This window comes from Siphateles boraxobius, unplaced genomic scaffold, assembly GCF_051911475.1.
Source record: "Siphateles boraxobius isolate OS27281-9 unplaced genomic scaffold, OSU_SipBor_1 41, whole genome shotgun sequence".
NCBI lineage: Eukaryota > Metazoa > Chordata > Actinopteri > Cypriniformes > Leuciscidae > Siphateles > Siphateles boraxobius.
Window position 1 is genome coordinate 18,823,834 of NW_027509042.1, and position 27,611 is coordinate 18,851,444.

General features: G+C 41.1%; 46 non-coding genes across 46 annotated transcripts; all 46 read right to left on the reverse strand.

The window, feature by feature from the left end:
• Positions 1 to 6,947: 6,947 nt before the first annotated feature.
• trnaa-cgc (transfer RNA alanine (anticodon CGC)) lies at positions 6,948 to 7,019 on the reverse strand. The gene has a single exon. It is a non-coding gene; the product is annotated as a tRNA-Ala (tRNA).
• Positions 7,020 to 7,350: 331 nt separating this feature from the next.
• On the reverse strand, positions 7,351 to 7,423 carry trnaa-ugc (transfer RNA alanine (anticodon UGC)). The gene has a single exon. It is a non-coding gene; the product is annotated as a tRNA-Ala (tRNA).
• A 302-nt stretch (positions 7,424 to 7,725) lies between these two features.
• Positions 7,726 to 7,797, reverse strand: trnaa-ugc (transfer RNA alanine (anticodon UGC)). Its single transcript has one exon. It is a non-coding gene; the product is annotated as a tRNA-Ala (tRNA).
• Positions 7,798 to 8,010: 213 nt separating this feature from the next.
• trnaa-ugc (transfer RNA alanine (anticodon UGC)) lies at positions 8,011 to 8,082 on the reverse strand. The gene has a single exon. It is a non-coding gene; the product is annotated as a tRNA-Ala (tRNA).
• Positions 8,083 to 9,491: 1,409 nt separating this feature from the next.
• On the reverse strand, positions 9,492 to 9,704 carry trnaa-ugc (transfer RNA alanine (anticodon UGC)). Its single transcript has 2 exons — positions 9,669 to 9,704; positions 9,492 to 9,527 (listed from the first exon to the last, which is right to left on the reverse strand). It is a non-coding gene; the product is annotated as a tRNA-Ala (tRNA).
• Positions 9,705 to 9,988: 284 nt separating this feature from the next.
• On the reverse strand, positions 9,989 to 10,060 carry trnaa-ugc (transfer RNA alanine (anticodon UGC)). The gene has a single exon. It is a non-coding gene; the product is annotated as a tRNA-Ala (tRNA).
• A 303-nt stretch (positions 10,061 to 10,363) lies between these two features.
• trnaa-ugc (transfer RNA alanine (anticodon UGC)) lies at positions 10,364 to 10,576 on the reverse strand. The gene is made up of 2 exons: positions 10,541 to 10,576; positions 10,364 to 10,399 (listed from the first exon to the last, which is right to left on the reverse strand). It is a non-coding gene; the product is annotated as a tRNA-Ala (tRNA).
• A 974-nt stretch (positions 10,577 to 11,550) lies between these two features.
• trnaa-ugc (transfer RNA alanine (anticodon UGC)) lies at positions 11,551 to 11,622 on the reverse strand. The gene has a single exon. It is a non-coding gene; the product is annotated as a tRNA-Ala (tRNA).
• A 404-nt stretch (positions 11,623 to 12,026) lies between these two features.
• trnaa-cgc (transfer RNA alanine (anticodon CGC)) lies at positions 12,027 to 12,098 on the reverse strand. Its single transcript has one exon. It is a non-coding gene; the product is annotated as a tRNA-Ala (tRNA).
• A 564-nt stretch (positions 12,099 to 12,662) lies between these two features.
• Positions 12,663 to 12,734, reverse strand: trnaa-ugc (transfer RNA alanine (anticodon UGC)). Its single transcript has one exon. It is a non-coding gene; the product is annotated as a tRNA-Ala (tRNA).
• A 135-nt stretch (positions 12,735 to 12,869) lies between these two features.
• On the reverse strand, positions 12,870 to 12,941 carry trnaa-cgc (transfer RNA alanine (anticodon CGC)). The gene has a single exon. It is a non-coding gene; the product is annotated as a tRNA-Ala (tRNA).
• A 96-nt stretch (positions 12,942 to 13,037) lies between these two features.
• Positions 13,038 to 13,132, reverse strand: trnaa-ugc (transfer RNA alanine (anticodon UGC)). Its single transcript has 2 exons — positions 13,097 to 13,132; positions 13,038 to 13,073 (listed from the first exon to the last, which is right to left on the reverse strand). It is a non-coding gene; the product is annotated as a tRNA-Ala (tRNA).
• Positions 13,133 to 13,365: 233 nt separating this feature from the next.
• trnaa-ugc (transfer RNA alanine (anticodon UGC)) lies at positions 13,366 to 13,437 on the reverse strand. The gene has a single exon. It is a non-coding gene; the product is annotated as a tRNA-Ala (tRNA).
• A 409-nt stretch (positions 13,438 to 13,846) lies between these two features.
• On the reverse strand, positions 13,847 to 13,918 carry trnaa-cgc (transfer RNA alanine (anticodon CGC)). The gene has a single exon. It is a non-coding gene; the product is annotated as a tRNA-Ala (tRNA).
• An 887-nt stretch (positions 13,919 to 14,805) lies between these two features.
• Positions 14,806 to 14,877, reverse strand: trnaa-ugc (transfer RNA alanine (anticodon UGC)). The gene has a single exon. It is a non-coding gene; the product is annotated as a tRNA-Ala (tRNA).
• A 1,031-nt stretch (positions 14,878 to 15,908) lies between these two features.
• Positions 15,909 to 15,980, reverse strand: trnaa-ugc (transfer RNA alanine (anticodon UGC)). The gene has a single exon. It is a non-coding gene; the product is annotated as a tRNA-Ala (tRNA).
• A 135-nt stretch (positions 15,981 to 16,115) lies between these two features.
• On the reverse strand, positions 16,116 to 16,187 carry trnaa-cgc (transfer RNA alanine (anticodon CGC)). Its single transcript has one exon. It is a non-coding gene; the product is annotated as a tRNA-Ala (tRNA).
• Positions 16,188 to 16,283: 96 nt separating this feature from the next.
• Positions 16,284 to 16,378, reverse strand: trnaa-ugc (transfer RNA alanine (anticodon UGC)). Its single transcript has 2 exons — positions 16,343 to 16,378; positions 16,284 to 16,319 (listed from the first exon to the last, which is right to left on the reverse strand). It is a non-coding gene; the product is annotated as a tRNA-Ala (tRNA).
• Positions 16,379 to 16,612: 234 nt separating this feature from the next.
• trnaa-ugc (transfer RNA alanine (anticodon UGC)) lies at positions 16,613 to 16,684 on the reverse strand. Its single transcript has one exon. It is a non-coding gene; the product is annotated as a tRNA-Ala (tRNA).
• Positions 16,685 to 17,088: 404 nt separating this feature from the next.
• trnaa-cgc (transfer RNA alanine (anticodon CGC)) lies at positions 17,089 to 17,160 on the reverse strand. Its single transcript has one exon. It is a non-coding gene; the product is annotated as a tRNA-Ala (tRNA).
• Positions 17,161 to 17,724: 564 nt separating this feature from the next.
• Positions 17,725 to 17,796, reverse strand: trnaa-ugc (transfer RNA alanine (anticodon UGC)). The gene has a single exon. It is a non-coding gene; the product is annotated as a tRNA-Ala (tRNA).
• A 126-nt stretch (positions 17,797 to 17,922) lies between these two features.
• On the reverse strand, positions 17,923 to 17,994 carry trnaa-ugc (transfer RNA alanine (anticodon UGC)). The gene has a single exon. It is a non-coding gene; the product is annotated as a tRNA-Ala (tRNA).
• A 404-nt stretch (positions 17,995 to 18,398) lies between these two features.
• trnaa-cgc (transfer RNA alanine (anticodon CGC)) lies at positions 18,399 to 18,470 on the reverse strand. The gene has a single exon. It is a non-coding gene; the product is annotated as a tRNA-Ala (tRNA).
• A 564-nt stretch (positions 18,471 to 19,034) lies between these two features.
• Positions 19,035 to 19,106, reverse strand: trnaa-ugc (transfer RNA alanine (anticodon UGC)). Its single transcript has one exon. It is a non-coding gene; the product is annotated as a tRNA-Ala (tRNA).
• A 135-nt stretch (positions 19,107 to 19,241) lies between these two features.
• Positions 19,242 to 19,313, reverse strand: trnaa-cgc (transfer RNA alanine (anticodon CGC)). The gene has a single exon. It is a non-coding gene; the product is annotated as a tRNA-Ala (tRNA).
• A 404-nt stretch (positions 19,314 to 19,717) lies between these two features.
• On the reverse strand, positions 19,718 to 19,789 carry trnaa-cgc (transfer RNA alanine (anticodon CGC)). Its single transcript has one exon. It is a non-coding gene; the product is annotated as a tRNA-Ala (tRNA).
• Positions 19,790 to 20,353: 564 nt separating this feature from the next.
• On the reverse strand, positions 20,354 to 20,425 carry trnaa-ugc (transfer RNA alanine (anticodon UGC)). Its single transcript has one exon. It is a non-coding gene; the product is annotated as a tRNA-Ala (tRNA).
• Positions 20,426 to 20,560: 135 nt separating this feature from the next.
• On the reverse strand, positions 20,561 to 20,632 carry trnaa-cgc (transfer RNA alanine (anticodon CGC)). The gene has a single exon. It is a non-coding gene; the product is annotated as a tRNA-Ala (tRNA).
• A 96-nt stretch (positions 20,633 to 20,728) lies between these two features.
• trnaa-ugc (transfer RNA alanine (anticodon UGC)) lies at positions 20,729 to 20,823 on the reverse strand. Its single transcript has 2 exons — positions 20,788 to 20,823; positions 20,729 to 20,764 (listed from the first exon to the last, which is right to left on the reverse strand). It is a non-coding gene; the product is annotated as a tRNA-Ala (tRNA).
• Positions 20,824 to 21,057: 234 nt separating this feature from the next.
• On the reverse strand, positions 21,058 to 21,129 carry trnaa-ugc (transfer RNA alanine (anticodon UGC)). The gene has a single exon. It is a non-coding gene; the product is annotated as a tRNA-Ala (tRNA).
• A 404-nt stretch (positions 21,130 to 21,533) lies between these two features.
• On the reverse strand, positions 21,534 to 21,605 carry trnaa-cgc (transfer RNA alanine (anticodon CGC)). The gene has a single exon. It is a non-coding gene; the product is annotated as a tRNA-Ala (tRNA).
• Positions 21,606 to 22,169: 564 nt separating this feature from the next.
• Positions 22,170 to 22,241, reverse strand: trnaa-ugc (transfer RNA alanine (anticodon UGC)). Its single transcript has one exon. It is a non-coding gene; the product is annotated as a tRNA-Ala (tRNA).
• Positions 22,242 to 22,376: 135 nt separating this feature from the next.
• On the reverse strand, positions 22,377 to 22,448 carry trnaa-cgc (transfer RNA alanine (anticodon CGC)). Its single transcript has one exon. It is a non-coding gene; the product is annotated as a tRNA-Ala (tRNA).
• A 96-nt stretch (positions 22,449 to 22,544) lies between these two features.
• On the reverse strand, positions 22,545 to 22,639 carry trnaa-ugc (transfer RNA alanine (anticodon UGC)). The gene is made up of 2 exons: positions 22,604 to 22,639; positions 22,545 to 22,580 (listed from the first exon to the last, which is right to left on the reverse strand). It is a non-coding gene; the product is annotated as a tRNA-Ala (tRNA).
• A 507-nt stretch (positions 22,640 to 23,146) lies between these two features.
• trnaa-cgc (transfer RNA alanine (anticodon CGC)) lies at positions 23,147 to 23,219 on the reverse strand. Its single transcript has one exon. It is a non-coding gene; the product is annotated as a tRNA-Ala (tRNA).
• A 564-nt stretch (positions 23,220 to 23,783) lies between these two features.
• trnaa-ugc (transfer RNA alanine (anticodon UGC)) lies at positions 23,784 to 23,855 on the reverse strand. Its single transcript has one exon. It is a non-coding gene; the product is annotated as a tRNA-Ala (tRNA).
• Positions 23,856 to 23,990: 135 nt separating this feature from the next.
• Positions 23,991 to 24,062, reverse strand: trnaa-cgc (transfer RNA alanine (anticodon CGC)). The gene has a single exon. It is a non-coding gene; the product is annotated as a tRNA-Ala (tRNA).
• Positions 24,063 to 24,158: 96 nt separating this feature from the next.
• trnaa-ugc (transfer RNA alanine (anticodon UGC)) lies at positions 24,159 to 24,253 on the reverse strand. Its single transcript has 2 exons — positions 24,218 to 24,253; positions 24,159 to 24,194 (listed from the first exon to the last, which is right to left on the reverse strand). It is a non-coding gene; the product is annotated as a tRNA-Ala (tRNA).
• Positions 24,254 to 24,487: 234 nt separating this feature from the next.
• Positions 24,488 to 24,559, reverse strand: trnaa-ugc (transfer RNA alanine (anticodon UGC)). Its single transcript has one exon. It is a non-coding gene; the product is annotated as a tRNA-Ala (tRNA).
• A 404-nt stretch (positions 24,560 to 24,963) lies between these two features.
• On the reverse strand, positions 24,964 to 25,035 carry trnaa-cgc (transfer RNA alanine (anticodon CGC)). The gene has a single exon. It is a non-coding gene; the product is annotated as a tRNA-Ala (tRNA).
• Positions 25,036 to 25,599: 564 nt separating this feature from the next.
• On the reverse strand, positions 25,600 to 25,671 carry trnaa-ugc (transfer RNA alanine (anticodon UGC)). Its single transcript has one exon. It is a non-coding gene; the product is annotated as a tRNA-Ala (tRNA).
• A 135-nt stretch (positions 25,672 to 25,806) lies between these two features.
• Positions 25,807 to 25,878, reverse strand: trnaa-cgc (transfer RNA alanine (anticodon CGC)). The gene has a single exon. It is a non-coding gene; the product is annotated as a tRNA-Ala (tRNA).
• A 96-nt stretch (positions 25,879 to 25,974) lies between these two features.
• trnaa-ugc (transfer RNA alanine (anticodon UGC)) lies at positions 25,975 to 26,069 on the reverse strand. Its single transcript has 2 exons — positions 26,034 to 26,069; positions 25,975 to 26,010 (listed from the first exon to the last, which is right to left on the reverse strand). It is a non-coding gene; the product is annotated as a tRNA-Ala (tRNA).
• Positions 26,070 to 26,303: 234 nt separating this feature from the next.
• On the reverse strand, positions 26,304 to 26,375 carry trnaa-ugc (transfer RNA alanine (anticodon UGC)). Its single transcript has one exon. It is a non-coding gene; the product is annotated as a tRNA-Ala (tRNA).
• Positions 26,376 to 26,779: 404 nt separating this feature from the next.
• trnaa-cgc (transfer RNA alanine (anticodon CGC)) lies at positions 26,780 to 26,851 on the reverse strand. The gene has a single exon. It is a non-coding gene; the product is annotated as a tRNA-Ala (tRNA).
• Positions 26,852 to 27,415: 564 nt separating this feature from the next.
• trnaa-ugc (transfer RNA alanine (anticodon UGC)) lies at positions 27,416 to 27,487 on the reverse strand. The gene has a single exon. It is a non-coding gene; the product is annotated as a tRNA-Ala (tRNA).
• Between the last annotated feature and the right edge of the window lie 124 nt (positions 27,488 to 27,611).

Sequence of the window (27,611 nt, forward strand, 5' to 3'; positions counted from 1 at the left end):
TCTGATCCACCCAGTGCACACCTAAAAAAATGAACACTTACCCACTTCTAATTGGCAAAGACGTGCTAGATCGCTTTGAACCGTTACTGGACTTGAAACAGCTCAAAGTCTGGGCTCAAGTACGAGAACTTGAACCCCTCCAGACACAGCCAGACGGTCGATCATAAAGGTCACGGGAACTCCAGCAAAACCAGACTTTCAAGTCACAGAGTTCACGGAAACTCCCACAGCCAGCCATGAAGACACAGACTCAACACCAACTGTAGGTTCGAATCCGCTACCATGCACCTTACAGCTCACCAAAGACTCTGATTCCTTCTGCCCCAAGGTCACAACTGACCTGCAGTTGAATGATGTAACCACTACTGACTTTGTACTTGCACTATGGGCAGACAACTCAGCCATCAGTGTCTCACTATTCAATGCTCTCATTAAGACACACCAGACCTTCCTTCTGCCAGCAAGCGCACCCGTTTTCCTTTAAACACGTACCCATCAACCATGATGACGGCCAAAGGTGTCTTCGCTTTGAACCTGAACTGGAACCACCGGTGTCTGACCCATTACTTCCTGGTCCTTCCGGACCCGCTCCATGATTTCTACATTGAGGTAGACATCCTGACTCACCTCAAGGCTCATGTGGACATCATTAATGAGGTAGTGTGGGCCCCATTGACTTTACAGCCCCCTGTTGTTCCAACCAACACTGAGAACCTCCTGTCAGGTCAAACCATTCCTGAGGTTGGCACCCTAATCAACGAATAGGACACTGAATACCAGCTTACACCAAAGGGGTCGCCGTCCGGCTCAACATGCATTGTGGTCAAACCCTAAAACCACACGCTGGGCTTCTTTCAACCTTCACCCGAATGTGTTGAACTTGGTCTCACGCTGGAAGCCACACCCCTTACTGAAGTGTCATCGCGTGTAGTCTACATCCTTTTCAACAACTGTGTGGCGATGGACACCACCATTCCAAAAGTCTATCGGATGGGATGGCTAGTGAGCCACGACTTCCATGACTTTGAACTCACACTACCAATCATTGGGCCCATCCCATCTTCAATGATACCCGAAGGGAGCACAAACCACACAGTGTTCACAGCACCCTTCAAACTCATCTCCATCACTTCGGTCATGCCAATGGACAAAGACCAGGTATGCAGAACAGCACTGACAGAGGACCAATACCTTGCAGTATACAAAGTCTCCAGACAGCTTGCTTGTGAGACTGACGACACTGCTGCACCTCTGCCTGCCAACACGACAGACGACACACCAACAGAGGAGCCGTACCCAGGATTTGAGTCTCAAGTTCAGCAAATTCTAAAAGACGCTGACGCAATTAAAAATGATGCAGATCTACAAAGACTCAGACGAGTCCTTTACAAGTTCAAAGCATCCTTTGCCAAAGACTCTTTAGATTGTGGTCTCATTGAACCCCACACTGTACGCATCCCAACGCACCCTAATGCTCCTCCCACTTTTGTCAGGCAGTCAGGCAAGATCCCCATCGCTTCACACGAACCGGTGCAAGAGATCATCGAATCCAGGCTTGAAAAAGGTGTCATCCGTCCATGCAACAGCACCCATTCTGCCCCCATCTGGCCCGTCCTCAAACCAAACGGCAAGTGGCGACCCACCATTGACTGCAGGAAACTGAATCAACAGGTGCCACTGTCCCGATGGCCCATGACCCAGCTGGAGCAAGAAATACCCAGAATCAGAAAAGCCACAATCTTCTCAACACTTGATGTGGCCTCTGGATTCTGGACCATACCTGTGCATCCAGAAGACCAGCACAAGCTAGCATTCACGCTCGGCAACAGACAATTCACTTTCACCAGGTACCCATTGGGCTATGCCAACGCACCTGCTGAGTTCAACATCTTCCTGAACAAGGCATGCCCAGATGCCAGAATGAGAGGTAACCTTATGTGCGTTGATGTTCTCATGAAAAGCACAACACTGGCTGACCACCTGAAAGAGCTAGACTATGTTTTCAACCAATTATCCACTGCCGGTGCCAAGAACGCCCTCCACAAAGGACAGTGGTGTCGAACCAAAGTCAACTATGTGGCCCCACTCATCGGATCACAAGGCATCGAACCGCAGTCCAGCCGTATTCAAGCTGTTCAAAACATCAAGCCACCCACCAACATCTCAAGCTACAAGCTTTCTATGGGTGCGCAATTACTCACGGCAGTTCAGCGAAAGCTACTCAGACATTGCGAAACCTCTAACTGCCCTTCTGAAAACAGACTGCCCATTTGTATGGACAGAAGTTAAAGACAATGCCTTGAATGAGCTAAAACGACACTTATGCACAGCTCCATGTCTGGCTTACTCTGACCAACAAAAAGAGTTCTATCTAGAAGCTGGGTTCTCCAACCACTGTCTCAGTGCTGGCCTGTACCAAAGGCATGATCAAGACAAAGGAGTCGTTACATATGTCAGCAGGACACTTCTCCCACCAGAGACTAAATTCTCAGACTGTGAAAAAGCCCTGCTCTGCACTGTATGGGCCATCCAGAGATTCTCCAACTACATTGGAACCAGTGCATCCGAGATGGCGTGGTCACCAATTCACGCATAGCCACATGGTTAATGGCCCTCCAGGGGCGCAATGTTGAGGCACTTACGCTCAAAATCACAAGTGTGCGCTAGGCCACGGCCTGGCAGCCTGCCAAAACTGCTCTGATAACACACCAGCTGCGACGGTGAATGTAGAAGAACCCCAACAACAACAACTGACCTGTCACAGGTACTTTAAAGAGAATGCGTGTCAAGGTATGCCCACACCCTACATCGATGGATATTCCTACCACCATGAGGGCACCCGTCAATCAGGTGCGGGCATGCTGTAGGTAAATGACATACCGTGCCCACCACAATACTTCAAGTTGGGCCCGCAGTCATCACAATATGCTGAGGTAGCAGCCATCCTCATAACGCTGCACATCGCGTTGACGCATAACATCAAAGAACTCCTTATGGGCACAGACTTTAACTATGCCAGACTCAGTTTCCCATACCAACTTCCAGGCTGGAAACAAAATGGCTGTAAGACTTCAAACCACATGCCTGTCACACACCAACACCGGTTCCAGGCATGCGATGACATCACAAGAACAAACAACATGATTGTTTGGAGCCGTAGCTGCCGCCAGAACTCTGTTCGACACTGGTATGCCAAGTGTCCAGACAGCAAACATAGCCACTGTGAAACAGCATGTGGTTGAAATCCAGACTGAACTTTCACAGCTAAAAGAGCCACTCACCACGCAGAGTGCATCTTTCCAAACCATCGGCAAGACATTGAGAAGAACATGGTCATTCTCAACATTCACAGCGTCCTGCTGAATCAGACCATGAACTGCATGAAACCGCTGTTTACTGTCTTCCAGAATGACTTTGCCCAAACTCAGCTGGTTACAGCCCTAATAACAGACATGCTTGGGAGGTTAACTCCTCAAATGACAGCCCAACCACGGGTAGAATCCCACCGTACTTGAAACCCTTAAGCCTTGTGTTAACTATGCTGGTTTCCGCCATCACCAGGCCAACTGATCCTCTACAAATACACCTGGCCTACTCTCTGGGTAGCGCCATCCTACTCTACGTCGATCACGAGCAGAGGGAAGTGGATGTGCTCTTGAACCAATCCATCAGCGAGTCAAACCAAGTCTACAGACTTAAAGACATTGCCAATGTCAGGTTTTTGAAAAGCAACACCCACAACAAGGCACACATTCCAGATGTGGTGGCCTACCACGAAAGCTGCACCTGGCCCCAAACCTGCACATGTGTACCTCACCAAATTCATTCACTATCTCTGCCCTAGCAAACCCTTCCTCAGAGACAACACTTAAGGAACCTGCGGGTTGCAACCCCTGGTCAGCGACACACGCTGCCCAGCCAAAGCTAAGCCTCGAGCAAAAGTCACAGAGACGCAAGCAGAGATTGTAGGTGACAGGTGGCTCGTTAACACACCTGTGCGTACAGCTACTCTCACTTGCGACCAGCATGACACAACCAGCTGTGTCAACATGCTCAACCACAGTACGTGGATTCAAGCCCCGAAAGGTGCCATATTCCACCTGAATGATCTGGCATTGTACCATCTTCCGAGCAAAGAGTACCAGACAGCATTGGAACTCCCATCCTTCAAGAACTACAACTTCACCTTAGATCCAGAACTGGAACTCTGTATCGAGGAAAGGGGGTCCCAATTCATTGAAATTTCTCTGGTCAACACAGCCATCCAAGCACTGTCTCGACTGCCCGTTCTGAACACTTCATCTGTGGTCCTAGGCTGGACCTCAGCCGACATTGTGCTGTGCATCTCTACAGGTAATCAGCCACACTCTGACACTATGCGTGGCATTCATTCTGTACAGAAGACTCCACCAGATGCGACACAGCCGAGCTCACGAAAGCCGTGCCTGAAGGTCTCAGACGGAATCCCCGGAAAAGGGGTGCCAAGTCAGAGACCACGCCAAACCTCATCGAGCTGAATCCTCAGCTTGAAGATCCACCTGCCATCCTACCATCAGGTTCCACCTGCTACCCTACTACCATGGTCCACCTGCTACATGACCATCAGGATTCACCTGCCAGTCGGCCATTGTGATGATTGTCGTCCGATGATGTTCACACAGGGACTTCATCCGACGAAAAGGGGGAATATGTAGCGACTGACCGAATCCTGTTTTCCTTTCACTACTGAACAAATATGAACACATATATGTTTAATTCACAAAACCTTGAATCATGTGAAATGGTGCCCCAATGTCTGCCAGCAGGTCATTGATTAACTCCATTTATGACGCATTGCGCAATCAAGAAACAGGTCCCCGTTGTTCTCGAAACCCTCACGTGGTGCACACCACGGATGGACAATATGCCCTAAGGATACACACACACACACACCACACATACCCGCACACAAACGTCCTTTGTGTGCAACTTAGGATAGGAATGTCCTTAATGTATATAACACAGAATTGTATCTAACCTTCCTGTATGCATGCATATCTAATTAGTTTTGTCTTATTCTATAGATGTAATTGGAGACTGGTCTGTAACTTCAAATCTTAAGTGTATTTCTAAAGAAAGATTACCTAACAGTATCATCTTCTGTAACTCGCGCTCTTGCTAGGTCATAAAACTTTATGACCCCCAAAAGGAATTCCAAGGGAATCACAGCTCCCACTTGAATTCTGATGAAGAAAGACTAATAGACTCTGCAATCTTATATTTTCTATAAGTATAACCACTTAAGAAATGTATAAACATGAATTTGATCTTTCCTAGGTCATGGTAGCCGGTATTATGGCTTTATAGTCGTGTGAGTGAACATGAAATGTGTGTAATTCTGCATATGAATGTAACTTTATGTTCTTCTACTCTTTCCGGCCATTCTTGGTACCTGTTTGACCGTCTTGTTTTGACTAAACCAGTCATACATAGGATATTACAGTAAAATGTATTGTTCTGTGTGTACAATCTTTCTGGCTAGAAATGACAAACTTTTATAGCATCATCAATTATCCTGACAAGACAAAGAAGAAATTTTCCCGCTTGAGATGCTCTAAGATGATTGGTTCACATACACGAAGCAGGCGTGAACCCCTCCTCTCTATAAGAAACTGACACAGGAGTTTCAAAAAAAAGAAAAGCACTTTTCCCTGTGAGAGGTGTCCGGTCCCATGGCTCCTTAGGGAGCATTACACAGCGTTTCTTTTCTTTTCCTTTCTTTACTGAGTTTTATTTTCATTCTTCGCCTCTCCCTCCCGAGGGAGATGAACTCTGAACTATTTCCTTGGTAACTTCACGTTCGGTGAACCTTTAAAACTTCCCGCGAGTCTGCTCGCCCCGGAAGACACGAGAGAACAAGCCTATAGCGCCGAAGGACAAACACGCACACGACTCTGCGTTCTTCAGCTCACACAAAGAGAACCATATACGCAAGTATAGGTTATTGATTTGATTTGATTTGATTGATGTGATTTCTTGTTGCCTCTCTAAGGGTTATTGTCTGTGATTTTTGCCATGCTGCGATCACCCCGGTGATCTCTCTCATCCTGACCGTTAGTTTCACTTTCTCATCCTCTATCTCTCTCTCTCTCTCTCTCTCTCTCTCTCTCTCTATATATATATATATATATATATATATATATTTCACTCTCTCTCTCTCTCACTCAATCTCTCTCTCTCTCACTCCCATTGTTATTCGTTTGTCTCGTTAGTTTTACTGTTTATTGTACATACATGTATCCCGGGTTTAAATGTAGAATTCTGTATCCGTAGTTTCATTTTATTAAAACCATTATATTCTTGATTGCTAATTGTCTAAAGTTCTCATTTTTACAAAGTCAATGAAGTGTTCGACCCTTTTGCTACAAAGCTTTACAATTCGTTACTATTTCAGTAACCTAAATTTTATAATAACAAGAAGGTGATTTTTCATGGCCAGAAAATAGCTTTTTTTGGAATTATAAGAAAGAGATAATTTTTGTTGAAAATTGATAAGTTAATCTTACGGCCGTTTGCTGGACGAACAGATTGTTCGATAACTAAATTAATTCCATTTAAGGTTATCTCATATAATCGATCTGTAATAAGACTATTGATATATTAATGACGAACCATAACCCATTATGGTGATCATTCATATATACAATCGATCTATTTTCAGCTTCGATAATTTAACTGTAATATGCAATATATTAATCATTCATGATTAATTATTAAATTCCCAATATATAATTTGAGCTAATTTAATGTAAGACTCATTGTCGCTACAACATCATACATGCAAAGCATGCGCTCTACACCTGAGCTACATCCCCTGCTGTGGCTGTTGTATTTCTCTTGTTTAAATAATATATTTCTGCACAGTGCCTGTATGATATATGGCTTTGACTTAAAGGTCCAACATTGCTTGGAGATGCTGGGGATTGAACCCAGGACCTCATACATGCGAAGCATGCGCTCTTCCACTGAGCTACATCCCCTCAAAATGGTAAGTGTGTTCTGTTTTTTACTTACATGTATGTTTAAATCAAAACTTAGAGTTGATAAAGGTCAATACTGGAATGATTACATATGCAGTTCAGATGCCTTTGTGATATATGACTTTGACTTAAAAGTCAAACAATAATTGATTGAACCCACAACCTCATACATGCGAAGCATGCGCTCTACCACTGAGCTACATCCCCTCATGATGATAAGTGTGTTCTGTTATTTACTTACATGTACCTTTTAATCAAAATTTATAGGTTATAAAGGTCAACACTGGAATGCATACAAATGTTTAAGAAACAGGGAAAGAACCATATTGCTTGGAGATGCTGTGGATTGAACCCAGGACCTCATACATGCAAAGCAAAGCGCTCTACCACTGAGCTACATCCCCTCAAAATGGTAAGGTGTTCTTTTTTTTACTTACATGTGCATTTAAATCGAAATCTATAGGTGATATAGGTCTGTGCTGGAATGATTACATATGCAGTTCAGATGTTTAAGAAATAGGGAAAGAACTATATTCCTGGGAGATGCTGGGGATTGAACTCGTGACCTCATACATGCAAAGCATGCACTCTACCAGTGAGCTACATCCCCTCATGATGGTAAATGTGTTCTGATATTTACTTACATGTACCTTTAAATCAAAATGTATAGGTTATAAAGGTCAACACTGGAAATAACCATATTGCTTGGAGATGCTGGGGATTGAACCCAGGACCTCATACATGCAAAGCATGCACTCTACCACTGAGCTACATCCCCTCATGATGATAAGTGTGTACTGTTATTTACTTACATGTACCTTTTAATCAAAATTTATAGGTTATAAATGTCAACACTGGAAAGCACCATATTGCTTGGAGATGCTGGGGATTGAAATACAATAGTGGCTGTTGTATTTCTCTTGTTTAAATAATATATTTCTGCACAGTGCCTGTATGATATATGGCTTTGACTTAAAGGTCCAACATTGCTTGGAGATGCTGGGGATTGAACCCAGGACCTCATACATGCAAAGCATGCGCTCTACTACTGAGCTACATCCCCTCAAAATGGTAAGTGTGTTCTGTTTTTTACTTACATTTGCATTTAAATCGAAATCTATAGGTGATATAGGTCAATACTGGAATGATTACATATGCAGTTCATATGTTTAAGAAACAGGGAAAGAACCATATTCCTTGGAGATGCTGGGGATTGAACTCATGACCTCATACATGCAAAGCATGCACTCTACCAGTGAGCTGCTTCAGCTGATGTGTTTCTCTTGTTATAATAATATCTTTACGCATGGTGCCTTTGTGATATATGTGTACTGGCCTTATTAGATTTCTCTGGCATCTAACTATCCAGTAAGTTAAACAGTGACTCAAAAACCTCGCTGGACACCACAAGTCGTTTCTGAAGTTTATGATTCAACTGTGAAACTGTAAATATATACAAAAGATACAGTCACTAAAAATGAAATTGGAAAATTACAGATTGACAATAACGTAAGGATAATTAAACTAAGAAAATATACATCTTTATATCAAATAACCTTCTCAAATGTATTACACAATAAATTTAACACTGTGTACTTACAGACATTGCGTCTAACAGATGCAAAGAAAGGAGATGCTCAAAGATGTCACATAGCTACCACATTTTGCTGAACTATTGCAGTACTACTAGTACTTCCTGCTTCCTGAACTAAGAGGTTGTCTGTGACTGCTTTTCAAAATTAAAGTCCTCACTAGAATAGACATTTTCAAAATAATAAACCTGAGAATCCTAAATAATTTCAGTCCTGCACACTCCCCGCCTGGGGTTTTTAGAATCCCAAATCAACTTATAACTTATCTTTGGGAGACAGAAGAAGGACAAGTTCAGAGACAGGACGTGACAGGATTTTCTGAATGCCATCCTTAGTCACTTTAACGTCAACTTTCCTCACCAATCCATCTTTGCTTGGTGATGTTTTCACAACGATTGCCATTGGCCACTCATTTCTGGTGACTTGAATGTTCTTTACCAAGACAATATCCCCTTCTTTCAAATTAGTTTTTTTGTCTTGCCACTTTCGTCGGTGTTGCAAAGTACTGAGGTATTCTTTTTTCCATCTTGTCCAGAAGACATCTAACCTTTGTACTTGTTTCCATTCTTCCTTAAGCAACTCATTATTCCCAAAGTCTCCAGGTGGGGGAGGTGTTGCACCTGTCTTTTGTGTCAAAAGAGTTGCAGGGGTGAGAATAAAGGGAAATTCTGGGTCAGAGGACACTGGGATTAAAGGCTGTGAATTCATCACTGCAGAAACTTCCGCCATGACCGTCGTCAAGATCTCATGTGAAGCATGCGCTCTTCCACTGAGCTTCATCCCCTCATGATGATAAGTGAGTTCTGTTATTTACTTACATGTACCTTTTAATCAAAATTTATAGGTTATAAAGGTCAACACTGCAAAGCACCATTTTGCTTGGAGATGCTGGGGATTGAACCCAGGAACTCATACGTGCAAAGCAAGCGCTCTACCACAGAGCTACATGCCCTCAAATTGATCAGTGTGTTCTGTTATTTACTTACATGTGCATTTAAATCAAAATCTATAGGTGATAAAGGTCAATGCTGGAATGATTACATATGCAGTTCATACATGCAAAGCATGCGCTCTACCACTGAGCTACATCCCCTGCCGTGGCTGTTGTATTTCACTTGTTTAAATAATATCTTTCTGCACAGTGCCTGTATGATATATGGCTTTGACTTAAAAGTCCAACATTGCTTGGAGATGCTGGGGATTGAACCTCATACATGCAAAGCATGCGCTCTACCACTGAGCTACATCCCCTCAAAATGGTAAGTGTGTTCTGTTTTTTACTTACATGTGCATTTAAATCGAAATCTATAGGTCAATGCTGGAATGATTACATATGCAGTTCAGATGTTTAAGAAACAGGGAAAGAACCATATTCCTTGGAGATGCTAGGGATTGAACTCATGACCTCATACATGCAAAGCATGCGCTCTACCACTGAGCTACATCCCCTCAAAATGGAAAGTGTGTTCTGTTTTTTAGTTACATGTGCATTTAAATCGAAATCTATAGGTGACATAGGTCTGTGCTGGAATGATTACATATGCAGTTCAGATGTTTAAGAAACAGGGAAAGAACCATATTCCTTGGAGATGCTGGGGATTGAACTCATGACCTCATAAATGTGAAGCATGCGCTCTTCCACTGAGCTTCATCCCCTCATGATGATAAGTGAGTTCTGTTATTTACTTACATGTACCTTTTAATCAAAATGTATAGGTTATAAAGGTCAACACTGGAAAGCACCATATTGCTTGGAGATGCTGGGGATTGAACCCAGGAACTCATACGTGCAAAGCAAGCGCTCTACCACAGAGCTACATGCCCTCAAATTGATCAGTGTGTTCTGTTATTTACTTACATGTGCATTTAAATCAAAATCTATAGGTGATAAAGGTCAATGCTGGAATGATTACATATGCAGTTCATACATGCAAAGCATGCGCTCTACCACTGAGCTACATCCCCTGCCGTGGCTGTTGTATTTCTCTTGTTTAAATAATATCTTTCTGCACAGTGCCTGTATGATATATGGCTTTGACTTAAAAGTCCAACATTGCTTGGAGATGCTGGGGATTGAACCTCATACATGCAAAGCATGCGCTCTACCACTGAGCTACATCCCCTCAAAATGGTAAGTGTGTTCTGTTTTTTACTTACATGTGCATTTAAATCGAAATCTATAGGTCAATGCTGGAATGATTACGTATGCAGTTCAGATGTTTAAGAAACAGGGAAAGAACCATATTCCTTGGAGATGCTAGGGATTGAACTCATGACCTCATACATGCAAAGCATGCGCTCTATAACTGAGCTACATCCCCTCAAAATGGAAAGTGTGTTCTGTTTTTTAGTTACATGTGCATTTAAATCGAAATCTATAGGTGACATAGGTCTGTGCTGGAATGATTACATATGCAGTTCAGATGTTTAAGAAACAGGGAAAGAACCATATTCCTTGGAGATGCTGGGGATTGAACTCATGACCTCATACATGTGAAGCATGCGCTCTTCCACTGAGCTTCATCCCCTCATGATGATAAGTGAGTTCTGTTATTTACTTACATGTACCTTTTAATCAAAATTTATAGGTTATAAAGGTCAACACTGGAAAGCACCATATTGCTTGGAGATGCTGGGGATTGAACCCAGGAACTCATACGTGCAAAGCAAGCGCTCTACCACAGAGCTACATGCCCTCAAATTGATCAGTGTGCTCTGTTATTTACTTACATGTGCATTTAAATCATTCTTCATTTAATATCTTTCTGCACAGTGACTGTATGATATATGGCTTTGACTTAAAAGTCCAACATTGCTCTCAAATTGATCAGTGTGCTCTGTTATTTACTTACATGTGCATTTAAATCATTCATCATTTAATATATTTCTGCACAGTGACTGTATGATATATGGCTTTGACTTAAAAGTCCAACATTGCTTGGAGATGCTGGGGATTGAACCCAGGACCTCATACATGCAAAGCATGCGCTCTACCACTGAGCTACATCCCCTCATGATGATGTGTTCTGTTATTTACTTACATGTACCTTTTAATCAAAATGTATAGGTTATAAAGGTCAACACTGGAATGCATACAAATGTTTAAAAAACAGGGAAAGAACCATATTGCTTGGAGATGCTGTGGATTGAACCAAGGCCCACAATGCCTATGTGATATATGGCTTTGAGTTAGAAGTAGAACATGGCATGGAGAAGCTGGGGATTGAACCGAGGAACTCATACATGCAAAGCAAGGGCTCTACCACAGAGCTACATGCCCTCAAAGTGATCAGTGTGTTCTGTTATTTACTTACATGTGCATTTAAATCAAAATCTATAGGTGATAAAGGTCAATACTGGAATGATTACATATGCAGTTCAAATGTTTAAAAAACAGGTAAAGAACCCCATTGCTTGGAGATGCTGGGGATTGAACCCAGGACCTCATACATGCGAAGCATGCACTCTACCACTGAGCTACATCCCCTAATGATGGTAAATGTGTTCTGATACTTACTTAGATGTACCTTTAAATAAAAATGTATAGGTTATAAAGGTCAACACTGGAATGCATACAAATGTTTAAGAAACAGGGAAAGAACCATATTGCTTGGAGATGCTGTGGATTGAACCAAGGCCTCATACATGTGAAGCATGCGCTCTTCCACTGAGCTTCATCCCTTCATGATGATAAGTGAGTTCTGTTATTTACTTACATGTTCCTTTTAATCAAAATGTATAGGTTATAAAGGTCAACACTGGAAAGAACCCAGGAACTCATACGTGCAAAGCAAGCGCTCTACCACAGAGCTACATGCCCTCAAATTGATCAGTGTGTTCTGTTTACTTACATGTGCATTTAGATCAAAATCTATAGGTGATAAAGGTCAATGCTGGAATGATTACATATGCAGTTCATACATGCAAAGCATGCGCTCTACCACTGAGCTACATCCCCTGCTGTGGCTGTTGTATTTCTCTTGTTTAAATAATATCTTTCTGCACAGTGCCTGTATGATATATGGCTTTGACTTAAAAGTCCAACATTGCTTGGAGATGCTGGGGATTGAACCCAGGACCTCATACATGCAAAGCATGCGCTCTACCACTGAGCTACATCCCCTCAAAATGGTAAGTGTGTTCTGTTTTTTAGTTACATGTGCATTTAAATCGAAATCTATAGGTGACATAGGTCTGTACTGGAATGATTGCATATGCAGTTCAGATGTTTAAGAAACAGGGAAAGAACCCCATAGCTTGGAGATGCTGGGGATTGAACCCAGGACCTCATACATGCGAAGCATGCACTCTACCACTGAGCTACATCCCCTCATGATGGTAAATGTGTTCTGATATTTACTTACATGTACCTTTAAATCAAAATTTATAGGTTATAAAGGTCATCACTGGAAATAACCATATTGCTTGGAGATGCTGGAGATTGAACCCAGGACCTCATACATGCAAAGCAAATGACCTCATACATGCAAAGCATGCGCTCTACCACTGAGCTACATCCCCTCAAAATGGTAAGTGTGTTCTGTTTTTTAGTTACATTTCAGATTGAACCCAAGACCTCATACATGCAAAGCATGCGCTCTACCACTGAGCTACATCCCCTCAAAATGGTAAGTGTGTTCTGTTTTTTAGTTACATGTGCATTTAAATCGAAATCTATAGGTGACATAGGTCTGTGCTGGAATGATTACATATGCAGTTCAATGTTTAAGAAACAGGGAAAGAACCCCATTGCTTGGAGATGCTGGGGATTGAACCCAGGACCTCATACATGCAAAGCATGCGCTCTACCACTGAGCTACATCCCCTCATGATGATGTGTTCTGTTATTTACTTACATGTACCTTTTAATCAAAATGTATAGGTTATAAAGGTCAACACTGGAATGCATACAAATGTTTAAAAAACAGGGAAAGAACCATATTGCTTGGAGATGCTGTGGATTGAACCAAGGCCCACAATGCCTATGTGATATATGGCTTTGAGTTAGAAGTAGAACATGGCATGGAGAAGCTGGGGATTGAACCGAGGAACTCATATATGCAATGCAAAGCAAGGGCTCTACAACAGAGCTACATGCCCTCAAAGTGATCAGTGTGTTCTGTTATTTACTTACATGTGCATTTAAATCAAAATCTATAGGTGATAAAGGTCAATACTGGAATGATTACATATGCAGTTCAAATGTTTAAAAAACAGGTAAAGAACCCCATTGCTTGGAGATGCTGGGGATTGAACCCAGGACCTCATACATGCGAAGCATGCACTCTACCACTGAGCTACATCCCCTAATGATGGTAAATGTGTTCTGATACTTACATATATGTACCTTTAAATAAAAATTTATAGGTTATAAAGGTCAACACTGGAATGCATACAAATGTTTAAGAAACAGGGAAAGAACCATATTGCTTGGAGATGCTGTGGATTGAACCAAGGCCTCATACATGTGAAGCATGCGCTCTTCCACTGAGCTTCATCCCTTCATGATGATAAGTGAGTTCTGTTATTTACTTACATGTTCCTTTTAATCAAAATTTATAGGTTATAAAGGTCAACACTGGAAAGAACCCAGGAACTCATACGTGCAAAGCAAGCGCTCTACCACAGAGCTACATGCCCTCAAATTGATCAGTGTGTTCTGTTTACTTACATGTGCATTTAGATCAAAATCTATAGGTGATAAAGGTCAATGCTGGAATGATTACATATGCAGTTCATACATGCAAAGCATGCGCTCTACCACTGAGCTACATCCCCTGCTGTGGCTGTTGAATTTCTCTTGTTTAAATAATATCTTTCTGCACAGTGCCTGTATGATATATGGCTTTGACTTAAAAGTCCAACATTGCTTGGAGATGCTGGGGATAGAACCTCATGATGGTAAATGTGTTCTGATATTTACTTACATGTACCTTTAAATCAAAATTTATAGGTTATAAAGGTCATGGTAAGTGTGTTCTGTTTTTTAGTTACATTTCAGATTGAACCCAAGACCTCATACATGCAAAGCATGCGCTCTACCACTGAGCTACATCCCCTCAAAATGGTAAGTGTGTTCTGTTTTTTAGTTACATGTGCATTTAAATCGAAATCTATAGGTGACATAGGTCTGTGCTGGAATGATTACATATGCAGTTCAGATGTTTAAGAAACAGGGAAAGAACCCCATTGCTTGGAGATGCTGGGGATTGAACCCAGGACCTCATACATGCAAAGCATGCGCTCTACCACTGAGCTACATCCCCTCATGATGATGTGTTCTGTTATTTACTTACATGTACCTTTTAATCAAAATGTATAGGTTATAAAGGTCAACACTGGAATGCATACAAATGTTTAAAAAACAGGGAAAGAACCATATTGCTTGGAGATGCTGTGGATTGAACCAAGGCCCACAATGCCTATGTGATATATGGCTTTGAGTTAGAAGTAGAACATGGCATGGAGAAGCTGGGGATTGAACCGAGGAACTCATATATGCAAAGCAAGGGCTCTACCACAGAGCTACATGCCCTCAAAGTGATCAGTGTGTTCTGTTATTTACTTACATGTGCATTTAAATCAAAATCTATAGGTGATAAAGGTCAATACTGGAATGATTACATATGCAGTTCAAATGTTTAAAAAACAGGTAAAGAACCCCATTGCTTGGAGATGCTGGGGATTGAACCCATGACCTCATACATGCACTCTACCACTGAGCTACATCCCCTAATGATGGTAAATGTGTTCTGATACTTACTTAGATGTACCTTTAAATCAAAATTTATAGGTTATAAAGGTCAACACTGGAATGCATACAAATGTTTAAGAAACAGGGAAAGAACCATATTGCTTGGAGATGCTGTGGATTGAACCAAGGCCTCATACATGTGAAGCATGCGCTCTTCCACTGAGCTTCATCCCTTCATGATGATAAGTGAGTTCTGTTATTTACTTACATGTTCCTTTTAATCAAAATTTATAGGTTATAAAGGTCAACACTGGAAAGAACCCAGGAACTCATACGTGCAAAGCAAGCGCTCTACCACAGAGCTACATGCCCTCAAATTGATCAGTGTGTTCTGTTTACTTACATGTGCATTTAGATCAAAATCTATAGGTGATAAAGGTCAATGCTGGAATGATTACATATGCAGTTCATACATGCAAAGCATGCGCTCTACCACTGAGCTACATCCCCTGCTGTGGCTGTTGTATTTCTCTTGTTTAAATAATATCTTTCTGCACAGTGCCTGTATGATATATGGCTTTGACTTAAAAGTCCAACATTGCTTGGAGATGCTGGGGATTGAACCCAGGACCTCATACATGCAAAGCATGCGCTCTACCACTGAGCTACATCCCCTCAAAATGGTATGTGTGTTCTGTTTTTTAGTTACATGTGCATTTAAATCGAAATCTATAGGTGACATAGGTCTGTGCTGGAATGATTGCATATGCAGTTCAGATGTTTAAGAAACAGGGAAAGAACCCCATTGCTTGGAGATGCTGGGGATTGAACCCAGGACCTCATACATGCGAAGCATGCACTCTACCACTGAGCTACATCCCCTCATGATGGTAAATGTGTTCTGATATTTACTTACATGTACCTTTAAATCAAAATTTATAGGTTATAAAGGTCATCACTGGAAATAACCATATTGCTTGGAGATGCTGGAGATTGAACCCAGGACCTCATACATGCAAAGCAAATGACCTCATACATGCAAAGCATGCGCTCTACCACTGAGCTACATCCCCTCAAAATGGTAAGTGTGTTCTGTTTTTTAGTTACATTTCAGATTGAACCCAAGACCTCATACATGCAAAGCATGCGCTCTACCACTGAGCTACATCCCCTCAAAATGGTAAGTGTGTTCTGTTTTTTAGTTACATGTGCATTTAAATCGAAATCTATAGGTGACATAGGTCTGTGCTGGAATGATTACATATGCAGTTCAGATGTTTAAGAAACAGGGAAAGAACCCCATTGCTTGGAGATGCTGGGGATTGAACCCAGGACCTCATACATGCAAAGCATGCGCTCTACCACTGAGCTACATCCCCTCATGATGATGTGTTCTGTTATTTACTTACATGTACCTTTTAATCAAAATGTATAGGTTATAAAGGTCAACACTGGAATGCATACAAATGTTTAAAAAACAGGGAAAGAACCATATTGCTTGGAGATGCTGTGGATTGAACCAAGGCCCACAATGCCTATGTGATATATGGCTTTGAGTTAGAAGTAGAACATGGCATGGAGAAGCTGGGGATTGAACCGAGGAACTCATACATGCAAAGCAAGGGCTCTACCACAGAGCTACATGCCCTCAAAGTGATCAGTGTGTTCTGTTATTTACTTACATGTGCATTTAAATCAAAATCTATAGGTGATAAAGGTCAATACTGGAATGATTACATATGCAGTTCAAATGTTTAAAAAACAGGTAAAGAACCCCATTGCTTGGAGATGCTGGGGATTGAACCCAGGACTTCATACATGCGAAGCATGCACTCTACCACTGGGCTACATCCCCTAATGATGGTAAATGTGTTCTGATACTTACTTAGATGTACCTTTAAATCAAAATTTATAGGTTATAAAGGTCAACACTGGAATGCATACAAATGTTTAAGAAACAGGGAAAGAACCATATTGCTTGGAGATGCTGTGGATTGAACCAAGGCCTCATACATGTGAAGCATGCGCTCTTCCACTGAGCTTCATCCCTTCATGATGATAAGTGAGTTCTGTTATTTACTTACATGTTCCTTTTAATCAAAATGTATAGGTTATAAAGGTCAACACTGGAAAGAACCCAGGAACTCATACGTGCAAAGCAAGCGCTCTACCACAGAGCTACATGCCCTCAAATTGATCAGTGTGTTCTGTTTACTTACATGTGCATTTAGATCAAAATCTATAGGTGATAAAGGTCAATGCTGGAATGATTACATATGCAGTTCATACATGCAAAGCATGCGCTCTACCACTGAGCTACATCCCCTGCTGTGGCTGTTGTATTTCTCTTGTTTAAATAATATCTTTCTGCACAGTGCCTGTATGATATATGGCTTTGACTTAAAAGTCCAACATTGCTTGGAGATGCTGGGGATTGAACCCAGGACCTCATACATGCAAAGCATGCGCTCTACCACTGAGCTACATCCCCTCAAAATGGTAAGTGTGTTCTGTTTTTTACTTACATGTGCATTTAAATCGAAATCTATAGGTCAATGCTGGAATGATTACATATGCAGTTCAGATGTTTAAGAAACAGGGAAAGAACCCCATTGCTTGGAGATGCTGGGGATTCAACCCAGGACCTCATACATGCAAAGCATGCGCTCTACCACTGAGCTACATCCCCTCATGATGATGTGTTCTGTTATTTACTTACATGTACCTTTTAATCAAAATGTATAGGTTATAAAGGTCAACACTGGAATGCATACAAATGTTTAAAAAACAGGGAAAGAACCATATTGCTTGGAGATGCTGTGGATTGAACCAAGGCGCACAATGCCTATGTGATATATGGCTTTGAGTTAGAAGTAGAACATGGCATGGAGAAGCTGGGGATTGAACCGAGGAACTCATACATGCAAAGCAAGGGCTCTACCACAGAGCTACATGCCCTCAAAGTGATCAGTGTGTTCTGTTATTTACTTACATGTGCATTTAAATCAAAATCTATAGGTGATAAAGGTCAATACTGGAATGATTACATATGCAGTTCAAATGTTTAAAAAACAGGTAAAGAACCCCATTGCTTGGAGATGCTGGGGATTGAACCCAGGACCTCATACATGCGAAGCATGCACTCTACCACTGACCTACATCCCCTAATGATGGTAAATGTGTTCTGATACTTACTTAGATGTACCTTTAAATAAAAATTTATAGGTTATAAAGGTCAACACTGGAATGCATACAAATGTTTAAGAAACAGGGAAAGAACCATATTGCTTGGAGATGCTGTGGATTGAACCAAGGCCTCATACATGTGAAGCATGCGCTCTTCCACTGAGCTTCATCCCTTCATGATGATAAGTGAGTTCTGTTATTTACTTACATGTTCCTTTTAATCAAAATGTATAGGTTATAAAGGTCAACACTGGAAAGAACCCAGGAACTCATACGTGCAAAGCAAGCGCTCTACCACAGAGCTACATGCCCTCAAATTGATCAGTGTGTTCTGTTTACTTACATGTGCATTTAGATCAAAATCTATAGGTGATAAAGGTCAATGCTGGAATGATTACATATGCAGTTCATACATGCAAAGCATGCGCTCTACCACTGAGCTACATCCCCTGCTGTGGCTGTTGTATTTCTCTTGTTTAAATAATATCTTTCTGCACAGTGCCTGTATGATATATGGCTTTGACTTAAAAGTCCAACATTGCTTGGAGATGCTGGGGATTGAACCCAGGACCTCATACATGCAAAGCATGCGCTCTACCACTGAGCTACATCCCCTCAAAATGGTAAGTGTGTTCTGTTTTTTAGTTACATGTGCATTTAAATCGAAATCTATAGGTGACATAGGTCTGTGCTGGAATGATTGCATATGCAGTTCAGATGTTTAAGAAACAGGGAAAGAACCCCATTGCTTGGAGATGCTGGGGATTGAACCCAGGACCTCATACATGCGAAGCATGCACTCTACCACTGAGCTACATCCCCTCATGATGATGTGTTCTGTTATTTACTTACATGTACCTTTTAATCAAAATGTATAGGTTATAAAGGTCAACACTGGAATGCATACAAATGTTTAAAAAACAGGGAAAGAACCATATTGCTTGGAGATGCTGTGGATTGAACCAAGGCGCACAATGCCTATGTGATATATGGCTTTGAGTTAGAAGTAGAACATGGCATGGAGAAGCTGGGGATTGAACCGAGGAACTCATACATGCAAAGCAAGGGCTCTACCACAGAGCTACATGCCCTCAAAGTGATCAGTGTGTTCTGTTATTTACTTACATGTGCATTTAAATCAAAATCTATAGGTGATAAAGGTCAATACTGGAATGATTACATATGCAGTTCAAATGTTTAAAAAACAGGTAAAGAACCCCATTGCTTGGAGATGCTGGGGATTGAACCCAGGACCTCATACATGCGAAGCATGCACTCTACCACTGAGCTACATCCCCTAATGATGGTAAATGTGTTCTGATACTTACTTAGATGTACCTTTAAATAAAAATTTATAGGTTATAAAGGTCAACACTGGAATGCATACAAATGTTTAAGAAACAGGGAAAGAACCATATTGCTTGGAGATGCTGTGGATTGAACCAAGGCCTCATACATGTGAAGCATGCGCTCTTCCACTGAGCTTCATCCCTTCATGATGATAAGTGAGTTCTGTTATTTACTTACATGTTCCTTTTAATCAAAATGTATAGGTTATAAAGGTCAACACTGGAAAGAACCCAGGAACTCATACGTGCAAAGCAAGCGCTCTACCACAGAGCTACATGCCCTCAAATTGATCAGTGTGTTCTGTTTACTTACATGTGCATTTAGATCAAAATCTATAGGTGATAAAGGTCAATGCTGGAATGATTACATATGCAGTTCATACATGCAAAGCATGCGCTCTACCACTGAGCTACATCCCCTGCTGTGGCTGTTGTATTTCTCTTGTTTAAATAATATCTTTCTGCACAGTGCCTGTATGATATATGGCTTTGACTTAAAAGTCCAACATTGCTTGGAGATGCTGGGGATTGAACCCAGGACCTCATACATGCAAAGCATGCGCTCTACCACTGAGCTACATCCCCTCAAAATGGTAAGTGTGTTCTGTTTTTTAGTTACATGTGCATTTAAATCGAAATCTATAGGTGACATAGGTCTGTGCTGGAATGATTGCATATGCAGTTCAGATGTTTAAGAAACAGGGAAAGAACCCCATTGCTTGGAGATGCTGGGGATTGAACCCAGGACCTCATACATGCGAAGCATGCACTCTACCACTGAGCTACATCCCCTCATGATGGTAAATGTGTTCTGATATTTACTTACATGTACCTTTAAATCAAAATTTATAGGTTATAAAGGTCATCACTGGAAATAACCATATTGCTTGGAGATGCTGGAGATTGAACCCAGGACCTCATACATGCAAAGCAAATGACCTCATACATGCAAAGCATGCGCTCTACCACTGAGCTACATCCCCTCAAAATGGTAAGTGTGTTTTGTTTTTTAGTTACATTTCAGATTGAACCCAAGACCTCATACATGCAAAGCATGCGCTCTACCACTGAGCTACATCCCCTCAAAATGGTAAGTGTGTTCTGTTTTTTAGTTACATGTGCATTTAAATCGAAATCTATAGGTGACATAGGTCTGTGCTGGAATGATTACATATGCAGTTCAGATGTTTAAGAAACAGGGAAAGAACCCCATTGCTTGGAGATGCTGGGGATTGAACCCAGGACCTCATACATGCAAAGCATGCGCTCTACCACTGAGCTACATCCCCTCATGATGATGTGTTCTGTTATTTACTTACATGTACCTTTTAATCAAAATGTATAGGTTATAAAGGTCAACACTGGAATGCATACAAATGTTTAAAAAACAGGGAAAGAACCATATTGCTTGGAGATGCTGTGGATTGAACCAAGGCCCACAATGCCTATGTGATATATGGCTTTGAGTTAGAAGTAGAACATGGCATGGAGAAGCTGGGGATTGAACCGAGGAACTCATATATGCAAAGCAAGGGCTCTACAACAGAGCTACATGCCCTCAAAGTGATCACTGTGTTCTGTTATTTACTTACATGTGCATTTAAATCAAAATCTATAGGTGATAAAGGTCAATACTGGAATGATTACATATGCAGTTCAAATGTTTAAAAAACAGGTAAAGAACCCCATTGCTTGGAGATGCTGGGGATTGAACCCAGGACCTCATACATGCGAAGCATGCACTCTACCACTGAGCTACATCCCCTAATGATGGTAAATGTGTTCTGATACTTACATATATGTACCTTTAAATAAAAATTTATAGGTTATAAAGGTCAACACTGGAATGCATACAAATGTTTAAGAAACAGGGAAAGAACCATATTGCTTGGAGATGCTGTGGATTGAACCAAGGCCTCATACATGTGAAGCATGCGCTCTTCCACTGAGCTTCATCCCTTCATGATGATAAGTGAGTTCTGTTATTTACTTACATGTTCCTTTTAATCAAAATGTATAGGTTATAAAGGTCAACACTGGAAAGAACCCAGGAACTCATACGTGCAAAGCAAGCGCTCTACCACAGAGCTACATGCCCTCAAATTGATCAGTGTGTTCTGTTTACTTACATGTGCATTTAGATCAAAATCTATAGGTGATAAAGGTCAATGCTGGAATGATTACATATGCAGTTCATACATGCAAAGCATGCGCTCTACCACTGAGCTACATCCCCTGCTGTGGCTGTTGTATTTCTCTTGTTTAAATAATATCTTTCTGCACAGTGCCTGTATGATATATGGCTTTGACTTAAAAGTCCAACATTGCTTGGAGATGCTGGGGATTGAACCCAGGACCTCATACATGCAAAGCATGCGCTCTACCACTGAGCTACATCCCCTCAAAATGGTAAGTGTGTTCTGTTTTTTAGTTACATGTGCATTTAAATCGAAATCTATAGGTGACATAGGTCTGTGCTGGAATGATTGCATATGCAGTTCAGATGTTTAAGAAACAGGGAAAGAACCCCATTGCTTGGAGATGCTGGGGATTGAACCCAGGACCTCATACATGCGAAGCATGCACTCTACCACTGAGCTACATCCCCTCATGATGGTAAATGTGTTCTGATATTTACTTACATGTACCTTTAAATCAAAATTTATAGGTTATAAAGGTCATCACTGGAAATAACCATATTGCTTGGAGATGCTGGAGATTGAACCCAGGACCTCATACATGCAAAGCAAATGACCTCATACATGCAAAGCATGCGCTCTACCACTGAGCTACATCCCCTCAAAATGGTAAGTGTGTTCTGTTTTTTAGTTACATTTCAGATTGAACCCAAGACCTCATACATGCAAAGCATGCGCTCTACCACTGAGCTACATCCCCTCAAAATGGTAAGTGTGTTCTGTTTTTTAGTTACATGTACCTTTTAATCAAAATGTATAGGTTATAAAGGTCAACACTGGAATGCATACAAATGTTTAAAAAACAGGGAAAGAACCATATTGCTTGGAGATGCTGTGGATTGAACCAAGGCGCACAATGCCTATGTGATATATGGCTTTGAGTTAGATGTAGAACATGGCATGGAGAAGCTGGGGATTGAACCGAGGAACTCATACATGCAAAGCAAGGGCTCTACCACAGAGCTACATGCCCTCAAAGTGATCAGTGTGTTCTGTTATTTACTTACATGTGCATTTAAATCAAAATCTATAGGTGATAAAGGTCAATACTGGAATGATTACATATGCAGTTCAAATGTTTAAAAAACAGGTAAAGAACCCCATTGCTTGGAGATGCTGGGGATTGAACCCAAGGACCTCATACATGCGAAGCATGCACTCTACCACTGAGCTACATCCCCTAATGATGGTAAATGTGTTCTGATACTTACTTAGATGTACCTTTAAATAAAAATTTATAGGTTATAAAGGTCAACACTGGAATGCATACAAATGTTTAAGAAACAGGGAAAGAACCATATTGCTTGGAGATGCTGTGGATTGAACCAAGGCCTCATACATGTGAAGCATGCGCTCTTCCACTGAGCTTCATCCCTTCATGATGATAAGTGAGTTCTGTTATTTACTTACATGTTCCTTTTAATCAAAATGTATAGGTTATAAAGGTCAACACTGGAAAGAACCCAGGAACTCATACGTGCAAAGCAAGCGCTCTACCACAGAGCTACATGCCCTCAAATTGATCAGTGTGTTCTGTTTACTTACATGTGCATTTAGATCAAAATCTATAGGTGATAAAGGTCAATGCTGGAATGATTACATATGCAGTTCATACATGCAAAGCATGCGCTCTACCACTGAGCTACATCCCCTGCTGTGGCTGTTGTATTTCTCTTGTTTAAATAATATCTTTCTGCACAGTGCCTGTATGATATATGGCTTTGACTTAAAAGTCCAACATTGCTTGGAGATGCTGGGGATTGAACCCAGGACCTCATACATGCAAAGCATGCGCTCTACCACTGAGCTACATCCCCTCAAAATGGTAAGTGTGTTCTGTTTTTTAGTTACATGTGCATTTAAATCGAAATCTATAGGTGACATAGGTCTGTGCTGGAATGATTGCATATGCAGTTCAGATGTTTAAGAAACAGGGAAAGAACCCCATTGCTTGGAGATGCTGGGGATTGAACCCAGGACCTCATACATGCGAAGCATGCACTCTACCACTGAGCTACATCCCCTCATGATGGTAAATGTGTTCTGATATTTACTTACATGTACCTTTAAATCAAAATTTATAGGTTATAAAGGTCATCACTGGAAATAACCATATTGCTTGGAGATGCTGGAGATTGAACCCAGGACCTCATACATGCAAAGCAAATGACCTCATACATGCAAAGCATGCGCTCTACCACTGAGCTACATCCCCTCAAAATGGTAAGTGTGTTCTGTTTTTTAGTTACATTTCAGATTGAACCCAAGACCTCATACATGCAAAGCATGCTCTCTACCACTGAGCTACATCCCCTCAAAATGGTAAGTGTGTTCTGTTTTTTAGTTACATGTGCATTTAAATCGAAATCTATAGGTGACATAGGTCTGTGCTGGAATGATTACATATGCAGTTCAGATGTTTAAGAAACAGGGAAAGAACCCCATTGCTTGGAGATGCTGGGGATTGAACCCAGGACCTCATACATGCAAAGCATGCGCTCTACCACTGAGCTACATCCCCTCATGATGATGTGTTCTGTTATTTACTTACATGTACCTTTTAATCAAAATGTATAGGTTATAAAGGTCAACACTGGAATGCATACAAATGTTTAAAAAACAGGGAAAGAACCATATTGCTTGGAGATGCTGTGGATTGAACCAAGGCCCACAATGCCTATGTGATATATGGCTTTGAGTTAGAAGTAGAACATGGCATGGAGAAGCTGGGGATTGAACCGAGGAACTCATATATGCAAAGCAAGGGCTCTACAACAGAGCTACATGCCCTCAAAGTGATCACTGTGTTCTGTTATTTACTTACATGTGCATTTAAATCAAAATCTATAGGTGATAAAGGTCAATACTGGAATGATTACATATGCAGTTCAAATGTTTAAAAAACAGGTAAAGAACCCCATTGCTTGGAGATGCTGGGGATTGAACCCAGGACCTCATACATGCGAAGCATGCACTCTACCACTGAGCTACATCCCCTAATGATGGTAAATGTGTTCTGATACTTACATATATGTACCTTTAAATAAAAATTTATAGGTTATAAAGGTCAACACTGGAATGCATACAAATGTTTAAGAAACAGGGAAAGAACCATATTGCTTGGAGATGCTGTGGATTGAACCAAGGCCTCATACATGTGAAGCATGCGCTCTTCCACTGAGCTTCATCCCTTCATGATGATAAGTGAGTTCTGTTATTTACTTACATGTTCCTTTTAATCAAAATGTATAGGTTATAAAGGTCAACACTGGAAAGAACCCAGGAACTCATACGTGCAAAGCAAGCGCTCTACCACAGAGCTACATGCCCTCAAATTGATCAGTGTGTTCTGTTTACTTACATGTGCATTTAGATCAAAATCTATAGGTGATAAAGGTCAATGCTGGAATGATTACATATGCAGTTCATACATGCAAAGCATGCGCTCTACCACTGAGCTACATCCCCTGCTGTGGCTGTTGTATTTCTCTTGTTTAAATAATATCTTTCTGCACAGTGCCTGTATGATATATGGCTTTGACTTAAAAGTCCAACATTGCTTGGAGATGCTGGGGATTGAACCCAGGACCTCATACATGCAAAGCATGCGCTCTACCACTGAGCTACATCCCCTCAAAATGGTAAGTGTGTTCTGTTTTTTAGTTACATGTGCATTTAAATCGAAATCTATAGGTGACATAGGTCTGTGCTGGAATGATTGCATATGCAGTTCAGATGTTTAAGAAACAGGGAAAGAACCCCATTGCTTGGAGATGCTGGGGATTGAACCCAGGACCTCATACATGCGAAGCATGCACTCTACCACTGAGCTACATCCCCTCATGATGGTAAATGTGTTCTGATATTTACTTACATGTACCTTTAAATCAAAATTTATAGGTTATAAAGGTCATCACTGGAAATAACCATATTGCTTGGAGATGCTGGAGATTGAACCCAGGACCTCATACATGCAAAGCAAATGACCTCATACATGCAAAGCATGCGCTCTACCACTGAGCTACATCCCCTCAAAATGGTAAGTGTGTTCTGTTTTTTAGTTACATTTCAGATTGAACCCAAGACCTCATACATGCAAAGCATGCGCTCTACCACTGAGCTACATCCCCTCAAAATGGTAAGTGTGTTCTGTTTTTTAGTTACATGTGCATTTAAATCGAAATCTATAGGTGACATAGGTCTGTGCTGGAATGATTACATATGCAGTTCAGATGTTTAAGAAACAGGGAAAGAACCCCATTGCTTGGAGATGCTGGGGATTGAACCCAGGACCTCATACATGCAAAGCATGCGCTCTACCACTGAGCTACATCCCCTCATGATGATGTGTTCTGTTATTTACTTACATGTACCTTTTAATCAAAATGTATAGGTTATAAAGGTCAACACTGGAATGCATACAAATGTTTAAAAAACAGGGAAAGAACCATATTGCTTGGAGATGCTGTGGATTGAACCAAGGCCCACAATGCCTATGTGATATATGGCTTTGAGTTAGAAGTAGAACATGGCATGGAGAAGCTGGGGATTGAACCGAGGAACTCATACATGCAAAGCAAGGGCTCTACCACAGAGCTACATGCCCTCAAAGTGATCAGTGTGTTCTGTTATTTACTTACATGTGCATTTAAATCAAAATCTATAGGTGATAAAGGTCAATACTGGAATGATTACATATGCAGTTCAAATGTTTAAAAAACAGGTAAAGAACCCCATTGCTTGGAGATGCTGGGGATTGAACCCAGGACTTCATACATGCGAAGCATGCACTCTACCACTGAGCTACATCCCCTAATGATGGTAAATGTGTTCTGATACTTACTTAGATGTACCTTTAAATCAAAATTTATAGGTTATAAAGGTCAACACTGGAATGCATACAAATGTTTAAGAAACAGGGAAAGAACCATATTGCTTGGAGATGCTGTGGATTGAACCAAGGCCTCATACATGTGAAGCATGCGCTCTTCCACTGAGCTTCATCCCTTCATGATGATAAGTGAGTTCTGTTATTTACTTACATGTTCCTTTTAATCAAAATGTATAGGTTATAAAGGTCAACACTGGAAAGAACCCAGGAACTCATACGTGCAAAGCAAGCGCTCTACCACAGAGCTACATGCCCTCAAATTGATCAGTGTGTTCTGTTTACTTACATGTGCATTTAGATCAAAATCTATAGGTGATAAAGGTCAATGCTGGAATGATTACATATGCAGTTCATACATGCAAAGCATGCGCTCTACCACTGAGCTACATCCCCTGCTGTGGCTGTTGTATTTCTCTTGTTTAAATAATATCTTTCTGCACAGTGCCTGTATGATATATGGCTTTGACTTAAAAGTCCAACATTGCTTGGAGATGCTGGGGATTGAACCCAGGACCTCATACATGCAAAGCATGCGCTCTACCACTGAGCTACATCCCCTCAAAATAGTAAGTGTGTTCTGTTTTTTAGTTACATGTGCATTTAAATCGAAATCTATAGGTGACATAGGTCTGTGCTGGAATGATTGCATATGCAGTTCAGATGTTTAAGAAACAGGGAAAGA